Genomic DNA, 12,721 nt, shown 5'->3' on the forward strand with positions numbered 1-12,721 from the left:
CTTTTGCTGTGCAAAAACTTGTTATCTTGATGAAGTCCTAATAATTCTTTTTTGCACTTGCTTCCCTTTCCTTTGGCAATGTTTCCAGGAAGAATTTGCTGAGGCTGAGGTCAAAGAGTTTGCTGCCTGTGTTCTCCTCAAGGATTTTGATGAATTTCTGTCTCACATTTAGGTCTTTCATCCATTTTGAGTCAATTTTTATGCGTGGAATAAAGAAATGGTCCAGTTTCATTCCTCTGCATGTGGCTGTCTAATTTTCCCAAGACCATTTGTTGAAGATATTGCCTTTTCTCCATTGGACATTGTTTCCTTTTTGGTCAAAGATTAGTTGACCATAGAGTTGAGGGTCCATTTCTGGGCTCTCTGTTCTGTTCCATTGATCTATGTGTCTGTTTTTGTGCCAGTACCATGCTGTCTTGATGATCACAGCTTTGTAATAGAGCTTGAAGTCTAGAATTGCGATGCCACCAGCTTTGTGTTTTTTTTTTTTTCCCCAACATTTCTCTGACTATTCAAGGTCTTTTCTAGTTCCATACAAATTTAAAGATTATTTGTTCCATTTCCTTGAAAAAAGTTGACGGTATTTTGATAGGGATTGCTTTAAATGTGTAGATTGTCCTAGGTAGCATAGACATTTTCACAATATTTGTTCTTCAATCCATGAGCATGGAAATTTTTTCTATTTCTTTGTGTTTTCTTCAGTTTCTTTCATGAGTATTCTATAGTTCTCTGAGCACAGATTCTTTGCCTCTTTGGTTAGATTTATTCCTAGATATCTTACGGTTTTGGGTGCAATTGTAAATGGGATCGACTCCTTAATTTCTCTTTCTTCTGTCTTGTTATTGGTGTATAGTAATGCAACTGATTTCTGTGCATTGATTTTATATCCTGACACTTTACTGAATTCCTGTATGACTTCTAGCAGATTTGGAGTGGAGTCCTTTGGGTTTTCCACGAAAAGTAACACATCATCTGCAAAGAGTGGGAGTTTGACTTCTTCTTTACTGATTTGGATGCCTTTAATTTCTTTTTATTGTCTGATTGCTGAGGCTAGGACTTCAAGTACTATGGTGAGTAACAGTGGTGATAGTGGACATCCCTGCCATGTTCATGACCTTAGGGGAAAAGCTCTCAGTTTATCCCCATTGAGAATACTTGCTATGGGTTTTTCTATATGGCTTTTATGATATTGAGGTATGTACCTTCTATCCCTACACTGTGAAGCGTTTGGATCAAGAAAGGATGCTGTACATTGTCAAATGCTTTTTTGCATCTATTGAGAGTGTCATATGGTTCTTGTTCTTTCCATTATTATTGTACAATCTCATGTTAATTGATCTGCAGATCTTGAACAAACCTTGTAGCCCAGGACTAAATCCCACTTGTTTGTGATGAATAATCCTTTTAATGTACTGTTGGATCCTATTGGCTAGTATTTTGGTGAGAATTTTTGCATCCATGTTCATCAAGGATATTGGTCTATAATTCTCCTTTTTGATGGGGTCTTTGTCTGGTTTTGGGATCAAGGTAGTGCTGGCCTCATAGAATGAATTTGGACATTTTTCTTCCATTTCTATTTTTTGGAGCATTTTCAGGAGAATGTGTATTAATTCTTCTTTAAATGTTTGGTAGAAGTCCCTTGGTAAGCATCTGATTACTGCTTTAATTTCTTTACTGGTTATGGGTCTGTTCAGGTTTTCTATTTCTTTCTGGTTCAGTTTTGGTAGTTTATAGTCCCTAGGAATGCCTTCTTTTTTTCCAGATTGTCTAATTTATTGGCATATAGTTCTTAATATGTTCTTATAATTGTTTTTATTTCTTTGGTATTGGTTGTGATCTCTCCTCTTTCATTCATGACTTTATTAGTTTGGGTCCTTTCTCTTTTCCTTTTGATAAGTCTGTCCAGGGGTTTATCAATCTCATTAATTCTTTCAAAGAACAAGCTCCTAGTTTCATTGATCTGTTCTACTGTTTTTTTTTCTGGTTTCTATTTCATTGATTTCTGCTCTGATTTTTATTATTTCTCTTCTCCTCCTAGGTTTGGGATTTCTTTGCTATTCTTTCTCAAGCTCCTTTAGGTGTAGGGTTAGGTTGTATACTTGAGACCTTTCTTGTTTCTTGAGAAAGGCTTGTATTGTTATTTACTTTCCTCTCAGGACTACCCTTGTTGCATCCCAAAGATTTTGAACAGTTGTGTTTTCATTTTTACTTGTATGCATGAATTTTTAAAATTCTTCCTTAATTTCCTGGTTGATCCAGTCATTCTTTAGTAGGATGCTCTTTAGCCTCCATGTATTTTAGTTCCTTCCAACTTTCCTCTTGTGATTGTGTTCTAGTTTCAAAGCATTGTGGTCTGAGAATATGCAGGGAATCTCCCCAGTCTTTGGTACCAGTTGAGACCTGATTTGTGACCCAGGATGTAATCTATTCTAGAGAATGTTCCAATTGCACTAGAGAAGAATGTGTATGCTTTGGGATGGAATGTTCTGAATACAACTGTGAAGTCCATCTGGCCTAATGTGTCATTTAAAGCCTTTATTTCCTTGTTGGTCCTTTGCTTGGATGATCTATTTCAGTGAGAGGGATGTTAAAATCACCTACTGTTATTGTATTATTGTCAGTGTGTTTTTTGATTTTATTATTAATTGGCTTATATAATTGGCTGCTCCCCTGTTATGGGGATGGATATTTAAAATTGTTAGATCTTCTTGTTTGTTGGATAGACCCTTAAAGTATAATACAGTGTCCTTCCTCATTTCTTATTATGGCCTTTGTTTTAAACTCTAATTTGTCTGATAAAAGGATTGCCACCCCAGCTTTCTTTTGATGTCCATTAGCAAGGTAAATGGTTTTTCACCCCATCACTTTAAATTTGGAGGTGTCTTTGGGTCTAAAATGAGTCTCTTGCAGACAGCATATTGATGGGTCTTATTTTCTTACCCAATCTGTGTCTTTTGATTGGGGCATTTAGCCCATTTACATTCGGGGTAACTATTGAAAGTTATTAATTTAGTGCCATTGTATTGCCTGTATGGTGACTGTTACTTTATATTGTCTCTGTTCCTTTCTGGTCTATGTTGCTTTTAGGCTCTATTTTTGCTTAGAGGACCCCATTCAATATTTCCTGTAGGGCTGGTTTGGTGTTCGTAAATTCTTGTAGCTTTTATTTGTTCTGGAACCTTTTTATCCCTCTCTCTATTTTCAATGACAGCCTAGCTGGATATAGTATTCTTGACTGCATATTTTTCTCATTTAGTGCTCTGAATATATCATGCCAGTCCTTTTTGACCTGTCAGGTCTCTGTGGATAGGTCTGCTGCCAATCTAATGTTTCTACCATTGTGGGTTATAGACCTCTTGTCCAAGCTGCTTTCAGGATTTTCTCTTTGTCTCAGACTCATATGTTTTTACTATTAGATTAAGGGTGTTGACCTATTTTTATTGATTTTTAGGGGGATTCTCTATGCCTCCTAGATTTTGATGCCTGTTTCCTTCCCCAAGTTAAGGAAGTTCTCCACTATAATTTGCTCCAATATCCTTCTGCACATCTCTGTCTTTCTTCTTCTTCTGGTATCCTGTTATTTTAATATTGTTTCTTATGTTTTTACTTATCTCCTGAAATTTCCCCTCATGGTTCAATGGTCATTTAACTCTCTTTTTCTCAGCTTCTTTATTCTCCATCATTTGGTCTTCTATATTACTAATCCTTTCCTGCCTCATTTATCCTAGCAGTTTGAGCCTCCATTTTTTATTGCAGTTCATTAATAGCCTTTTTGATTTTAACTTGGTTAGATTTTAGTTCTTTTATTTCTCCAGAAAGGGATTCTCTAGTATCTTCTATGCCCAGCTAGTATCTTTATAATCATCATTCTGACCTCTAGTTCCAACATCTTACTAATGTCCATATTGATCAGGTCTTTAGCAGTTGGCACTGCCTCTTGTTCTTTTTTTTTTTTTTTTTTTGAGGTAAGTTTTTCTGTTTTGTCATTTTGTCCAGAGAAGAATATATGAATGAGAGAATAAAATGCTAAAAAGGTAACAATAACTCCAGAAAAATATACACTAAACAAATCAGAAGAGACCGAAAACTACAGGGGAAAAAAAAAAAAAAGAATGTGATCAGGCTGGTGAATAGAATAGAGCCACACACTGGATTTTGGGTGTATTTTGGGCTGTTAGAAGAAACTACCTCCCAAAATTTCAAACAAAGAAAAAAATATATATATGTATATATACAGACACATACAAAAAAATAAGGGAAAATACGATGAAGGGATGGAATATGACTATAAAGATTACAATTAAAAAAAGATTTTAAAAAAGGATTGATGAGAAGTTGGTTGAAAAAAGAAAGAAAAAAAAATTTAAAAAGAGAGAGAGAATGTGATCAGGTGGGAGACTAGAACAAAGCCATAAACTAGATTTTAGGTATATCTTGGTCTGTTAGAAGAAACTGCATCCAAAAATTTTAAAGAAAGAGAAATATATATATATATATATATACATATATATATATATATATATACACACATACATACATACATATGGTTAAATATAGTGAAGGGATAGAATATGACTGTAGAAATAAAAATTTAAAAAGATTTTTAAAAAGAAATTGATAAGATATGGTTGAAAAAGGAAAGAAGAAAAAATTTTAAAAATAGAGAAAGTAAAAAATAAAGAAAATTAAAAAATTTAACTTTGAAAGACTAAGGAATTACAGGGGAAAAGCCATGAATTTTATGTGCTGTATTCCCCTAGCACTGGAGTTTTGCTCTTCTCATTGATCGGTAAACTTGGTCTTGGAGGATGTTCTTGCTTATCTTCTAGGGGAGGGGCCTGTTGCAGTGATTCTCCAATGTCTTTGCCTGAGGTGGAATTGTACCACCCTTGCCAGGGGCCAGAATAAGCAATCTGCTCAGTTTTGCTCTCAGTAGCTTTTGTTCCCTGAATGCTTTCCATCCAGCTTTGGAGGATGAGAATGAAGATGCTGGCCTCCCAGTCTCTGGGCCTAGAGGAGTGAGAGCTCAGAGCGCCACTCCTCAGTGTACCCTCAGGGAAAAGCAGTCAATCACTCCTGTCTCCCTGGTCTCCAGCCCCACTCTGTGCTCACCCAGCCTGTGACCGAGCATTTCTGTCTCTGGCAGACAGCCCCATTTGGAGTTTCCAAACCCAGCAGATTCCTTTTGCTCACTCCCATGCCACTCCTCCCTGGGGATAAAGGGGAACCTTCCTAGATCTTCCACTTGTGGGGTCACTGCTCAAAGAGTAGTTGCCCAAATGTACCTCAGATCATGGTTTATGGCAACCCCAAGCTGTGAGCCCACTTCTTGGCTTTCTTTGTAGCCAGCTTCCCTGCTCTGATACCTGGGAGCTCTGCCACACTCAGGCACTCCCGGTCCTTCTGTGACCCTGAGAATCCTGAGACTACACTGTCCCAGTGAGAGTTCCACCCCCTGCTTAGCCACTGAAGCAACCTTCCTTAGTGGAGCAGACTTCTAAAAGTTCCAATTTTGTGATCCACCACTTGATTACTTGCTGGAGGCTGCCTAACGGAGGCTCCCTCCCCCTGCAGCCTATCTTCCCAAATATTGCCTGGGATTCACTTCTCTGCATGTCTTACTTTCCAGAAAGTCATCACTTTTCTGTTCATAGGATTGGTGCTATTCTTTTCTTTGATCTCCTGTTGAGTTTGTAGGTGTTCAGAATGGTTTGATAACTATCTAGCTGAATTCCTGGGATTGGATGAAATTTAGGTCTCCTACTCTTCTGCCATCTAGCTCCTCTACTCTATAGGTTTAAGTTCCTTCTTACAAATTGTAAGAAATGAGTAAAACAATTACACTAAATTCAGTTGCTTTTTATGTAATATGGCCTTGCATTGATTTTTCTAGACATTATTTATACTGTATATAAAATGACCTCTTTATTTGACACTGATAATGTACCTTAAATAAAATGTTTTTTCTTCCCTACATTGTTGATGAGGATATAAATTTTAAGCCCTTTCAAGTGGGCAAATTGGCAGTATATTTCACAATTTAAAATACATGTATCATTGAACCCGAGTCCTCACTCCAGAAATTTATCCAACATGTGTATTTGTGTATGTACTCAAGGGTGTTCCTTGCAGCACTGCTTATATTGGGCAAAATCTGTAAAGAATTTAAATATCCATGAATGGGTGCTGGTAACCTAAGTATGACATGTCTATACAGGAGAGATCATGTAGTTATTTAAAAGAATGGTAGCTCTATATGATAATATGAAAAGATCTCTAAGGCCTATTATTAAGTGAATAATTATAAGGTATAGAATATTGTATAGTGTGTGCCATGGTACTTAAAATGGACATGTGCATAAATACTTACACATATGTGTATATGTGGTTATATATATGCATTTCCATCTATAAATGCACATGGAAAATTTCTGGACAAAATATAGGAAACTTTTTGCAATGGTTATCTTTATTGACTGCTCCTGGGATGGAAGAAAGGCAAACGTTTTTCATTGGGTACTCTTTTTTTTTTTTTTTTTTTTTTTCACTTTAAGAATGGTTCAGATACTATATTTTTTTCAGGTGTACAACATAGTGATTTGATATTTTCATATATTAAGAAATGGTCACTACAATAAGTCTAGTTACCATATATCACCATACAAAGTTATAATAATGTTACTAACTTTATATATTACAACCCTGTGTCTTATTTAGTGTGTAGCTGGATGATTGGGCTTATTAATCCTCCTTATTGGGCGCCTGGGTGGCTCAGTGGGTTAAGCCTCTGCCTTTAGCTCAGGTCATGGTCTCAGGGTCCTGGGATCGATGCCCGCATCAGGCTCTCTGCTCAGCAGGGAGCTTGCTTCCTCCTCTCTCTCTCTCTGCCTGCCTCTCTGCCTACTTGTGATCTCTCTCTCTCTCTGTCAAATAAAATTGTTAAAGAAAAAAATCCTCCTTATCTATTTCAACCATCTCTTTAATCCCCTCCCTTCTGGCAATCATTGGTTTGTTCTTTGTATCTCTCAGTCTGTTTCTGTTTTGTTTTGTTTGCTTGTTATGTTTTTTAGGTAATATATGTAAGTGAGGTCATACAGTATTTGTCTTTTTCCACCTGACCTACTTCTTTTAATATAATACTCTCTAGGTCCATCCATGTTGTTATAAATGACAAGATTTCATCCTTATACTCTTATATGTGAGTGATATTCCACTGTGTGTGTGTGTGTGTGTGTGTGTGTGTGTGTGTGTGTCTGTATATATATTTTTATTCATTCATCTATCAATAGGACATTTAGGTTCCTTCCACATCTTGGCTATTATAAATAACGTTGTGATGAACATAGGGGATGCATAATTTCTTTCCAAAGTAGTATTTTCATTTTCTTCCAATAAAAACCTGGAAGTAGAATTGCAGGATCATAGGGTATTTCTATTTTTTTAGAAGATTTTATTTATTTATTTGACAGAGACAGAGAACATGAGCAAGGGAAGGGGCAGAAGGAGAGAGAGAAGCAGACTCCCTGCTGAGCAGGAATTCCCCACCCCCCAAATGCAGGGCTTGACCCTGAGACCTTGGGACCATGACCTGAGCTAAAGTCAAATGCTTAACCAACTGAGCCATCCATACACCCCTAGGGTAATTCTACTTTTAATTTTTGATGAGCCACCATGCTTTTTTCCATAGTGGCTACACCAGTTTGCATCCCCACCAACAGTGCATAAGGCTTCCCTTTTCTTTACATCCTCAACAACATTGGTTATTGCTCATCTTTTTGATTCTAACCATTCTGACATGTGCAAGGTAATATCTCATAGTGGTTTTGATTTGGGTTTCCTGATAGTTAGTAATGTTTGGGAGTTTTTCATGTGCCTGTTGGCCATCTGGATGTCTTCCTTGAAAAAATGTCCACTTGGGTCTTCCACACATCTTTTAACTGGACTTTTTTTTCTTTATATGAGTTTTAATATATTTTGTAGTTTAACTTCTTTTGGGTTATATCATTTGCAAATATCTTCTGTTCATTAGGTTGTCTTTTCATTTTGTTGATAGTTTTCTACACTGTGGAAAAGCTTTTTAGTTTGATGTATTATTACTATTACTATTATTATTATTATTTATATATTTTTTGCCTTGTTGCCCTTGCTTAAAGGGTCAGATCCAAAAAATATCACCAAGACAAGTGTCAAAGAGCTTACTGCCTGTTTTCTTCTAGTAGTCTTATGGATTCAGATCTTATATTTAAGTCTTTAATGCCTTTTTGAGTTTATTTTTGTATGTGGTAAAAGAGTCTGTTTCATTCTTTGGCATGTAGCTCTCCGGTTTTCCCAACACTATGTATTGAACTGTCATTTCCATAGCTCTTTATGAATGCACACTTGAATTCTATTTAATTACACACTTTGGTGTGGACTTGGTACTGTGAGATGTTATTGAATAAACTTGTCCTTTACCACTATACAAGTCACATCATAATAAAAGGGAGACTTTGTCCTCTCTTAGAAAAAAGTCATGAAAATACAGTTTTGAAAGAATGTTTTATGACTTCATTATAGTTTTTGATTTGGGGGACTATAAATTCCACAGCAATCCTGGGCAACTTCTAGATTTCACAGAGACATTTGTGGTCTCAGCCTGAAGATTTGCAATCTTTCTACCTAGACATTTCTACCTTGATATTTAGACACTTGAACTGTTGTAATTCTTTTAAGGTTTGGGGACAATAAAGAAAGCTGGCACTTTTAATTAATCGTATGCATGATGGCCTAATCCATTTTCTTGAGTGTGAACTCCTTGGGGTCAAGAGTCAATCCATAGGACACTGCATCCTGAATATATTGTATACACACTCAATTGATCAAAGGTTAAAGGGTCTCTTTAAATGCCCACTGTTACACACAATTGGAGGTTATATGGTTTATATTCTGAGAATAGATGGACTTTCCCTTAAGAAAATTGGCTTGAAAAAGAAAAAAATCCCAGGTTATAAACTAATTATTTAGACCAATACTATACAAGTATGATGAAAGCCATATGTCAAATTTTAAATATTCTCGTAGTCACACCAAAAAAAAAAAAAGTAACAAGAAACAGGGAAAATTTATTTTAATAACATTTTATCTTGTATATTGTTGTATATCCAAAAATCAGTATATATGATATATATAATCAATCAATATAAAAATTGTTAATGAGATATTTTGTGCACTTTCTGGTATATATTTTAAGAATAAAAGAATACAAAATAGCAGAAATGTGTGTAAAATATCTCATTCCTTTTTATTTTTAAAATACAACTCAATCTAGAGAAGCTGTGTTTCAAGTGCTCAGTAGGCACATGTAGATGGTGGGTACCACAAAGGACAGTGTAGATTTAGTAGCTGATTGCATTTAAAAATGATCTGTCAGAAGATCCTTCAAAGCAAAATTTCTATTAGAGCATTTAAAACAAAATTCAAGTTATAAAGATGAAATTTACATTATGGCCTGTTAGTAATGACTCTGTTTCATAGAGGGAGGTATGTCTAAAGTGGAATAATTATGGAATACAAGTAAAAGCTCACCTTCAGCATCAATTATTGCTAACCAAATCACCACTGAAGGTAAATTAAATCAAGTATTTTAAATAAGGCTCAGCAATTATAAACACTTCCAGTAAACACCTTGCTGATGGTGAAATAGCATTTTAAGAACAAAGGCTGAGAAGTGTGGGGAAAGCATGAAATATTTGCAGCTCGTATGTGTAAAAAGGGTCTGGATAGGTCTTCTCTGGTTCTGTAATGGGCAGCCGCTCAGCTACACCTCGCCCACTTCAAGTCAGAAATGAGAAACTTCAAGTGCCGTTGAACACTTAGGGAATTTTTACTGTGGAGCAGCTCAGGGTTATTTAGCGCAGGTGTTGTGTAAATCATGATGCATTTGAAAAGCCTCTGCACCGGTGGCCTCAGACCCCACCTGCTCAGTAAGTGAGTAGCAGGCAATGTTCATGCAATGGTGAAATGCAGCTCTTGAGACCACTGGTGGCCTCCAGGCTCCCATTCTGCCTGGAGTGTCATAGAAAGAACTTGGACTTTGAGCCCAAAGAACTAGGACCAAATTCTTGCCCTGCCATTCTTTTACTGTGAGACCATAAACAAGCCATTTGGTGTTCCTCCACTTTAGGTGCCGTATTAGGATTCTCCAGAGAAATAGAACAATAGGAGGCGCGCGCACACACACACACACACACACACACACACTCACACACAGATTTATTATAAGGCATTGACTCATGTGATGAAACGAGGCTAAGTCTTGCAGACCTGGGTCCTGGAGACCCAGGAAAGGCAGTGCTGTAATTTGAAGGCCAGAGAGCCAAAGGTATGCTTTCCAGTCCGAGTCTGAAGTCCTGAGAACGAGAAGCACCAAGGGCAGAAGACTGACGTCTTTCTCAAGCAATCGGGCAGAGAGTGAACCCTCTTCACCTTTTTGTTCTATTCAGGCCCTCCATGGATTGGAGGATGCCCACCCACATTGGGGAGGCCCATCTGCTTTACCAGCTCACCAATTCAAATGATGATATCTTCCAGAAAAACCCTCATAGGCATAGCCAAAGATAACATTTAACCAAGTATCAGGGCATCCTGTAGCCTACTCAACTGACACAAAAATTTAACCACTACAGGTGTCTTATTTCTAAAACAAAAGGATTGGATGAGATTACGTCTATGGTCTCTGGAGTTTCTGACATTCTATGAGTCTTTGTCTCCAAGTGAATTACGTTAGTGAGTGTGAGTGTTTGTACGCATAACAAAATATGTGGAGTATTAACTCCTGATAGGAGTGAAGGAACAGTTAAACAAAAGGCAAAAAAAAAAATCTCTGATAGGGGACAATGTGGATTCAGGAGTCCTCAGAGAAATCAAAACTTTTTGTGTGTGTGTCCTTTAAAGGAAAGACAAATATCGTTAGTAATATATGAATAATTCTGATTTCAGCCAGATATGAGCATATATAGCAAACTGTGAATGTTTTCCTTCAACTTTTCCTGCTTCCACTATACTTCTCAGAGCCAGCTACTGTCATTGGTATAGAGTATATTTTTCTAGTACATCTTCTATGCATTTGATCATATATTTAGACATTGTGTATGTATTCTTATTTTTAATATAAATGGTATCATATATATTTTTCTGTAACTTTTTTTCACCAATAATATATCTTGGCAATTTTTTTTTTAGTGTACCTAGGTCTGTTTCATACTTTTGAACAAATTCCACATATTAATGTACTATAATTTATTTAGTCATTTTCCTAAGTGATGAGTATTTAGGTTGCTTCCAATTTTTCACTGCTGTGAATACCTCTGAATTCACATTTTTATGCACATGTCTAAATATTTCAAGAGATAGAGTCCAAGAAATGGGATTGCTGAGCCGAAAGGTCTGTCTGCCTTTAATTTTGATGACTACTGCTAAATTACCTTCTATAAAAGCCCTCACCAACAATAATATTAAAAGGCCTACTTCTTCACAGAAGAATCGACATACCATTATCAATGTATATTTTTGAAAACTTCTGCTAATTTTATTGTTTTATTTTACACTCCTCAATTTTGGAGATCTTTACAATCCTCAGCTTTTGGGGAGCTTGTGTTCTCTTCAAATATTTATTGGACTTTTGTATTCTTTTTATGAAATGTCTATTCATATTCTCTTCACAAATTTCTAAGAAGTTATTTGTCTATTCTTTATTGATTCACAGTAGCACAATTCATATTCTGGATATTAACGCTGTCCTTCATCTTGCATAAGTACCTTGCATGAATTTTTCCCAGTCTCTTTATTTTTTTAACTTTATGGTATATTTTGCCACATATAGATCTTTAATACTTTAATCTTTAGATTTATTTATATATATTTTGTTTCTATTCTTGTTTAGAACAAGATTATTTTACAATGATTCTCCTGAACTTTTGATACTATAATACTAGAAGGTAAATATATTTGTATTGATGTATAATATACTGGTAATGAAAAGAGATTTCAAAGACTCTTCAAAACATGCATCATTACTGATGTTTCTGAAGATCTCCTATCAGTGAAAGTGTGCTATTCTTTCCATCCCTTTCTCCTCATTCCTTCTTGAGACACTCCTGATGCCTTCCTACTCTGGCACAGAACAAGCCCATGCATAAGATGAACCAACCTGTCAGTGGTTAAAACTGGCTCTCCCATCAATTTCCCAGCACCAATGGTGTCTGCATTCACTCCACCTCCTGATCTCTGCACAGCAAGTCTGTTTCTGCTGATTTTCTGTTTTCATAACCAGAATATGCTAACTTCTGTCTTCCCAAAGACTGTTTTTATTCCTTTCCTTTCTCCCCACATCTATTCTTTCTTCCTTTCTCTTTCTTTCTCTCCTTTCTCTCCCTCTTTCCCTTTGCTCCTAACCTCCTCCTCTGTCCTGTCTTTCTTTCTTTCTTTTTATTTTTCTTTCTCTCTCTCTCTCACACACACACACACACACACACACATACACACATTTAGTGAGCATACAGAGTGTGTTACGGGCTTTTCCACATGCTCTGGGGACAGTGATGAACAAAGAAGGCAAGTCCCTCCATCATGGAACTTGTGTTCAGTGTTATTGATGCTGTTCTTTTTATCAGGCTTTGCAATCTGTAAAGCTCACACTCTTATACGCAACTGGGACGGTAAAGGGCATGGATTTTGGTGTCTG

Source organism: Lontra canadensis, unplaced genomic scaffold (assembly GCF_010015895.1).
Source record: "Lontra canadensis isolate GAN:19392208 unplaced genomic scaffold, GSC_riverotter_1.0 scaffold35, whole genome shotgun sequence".
Lineage (NCBI taxonomy): Eukaryota > Metazoa > Chordata > Mammalia > Carnivora > Mustelidae > Lontra > Lontra canadensis.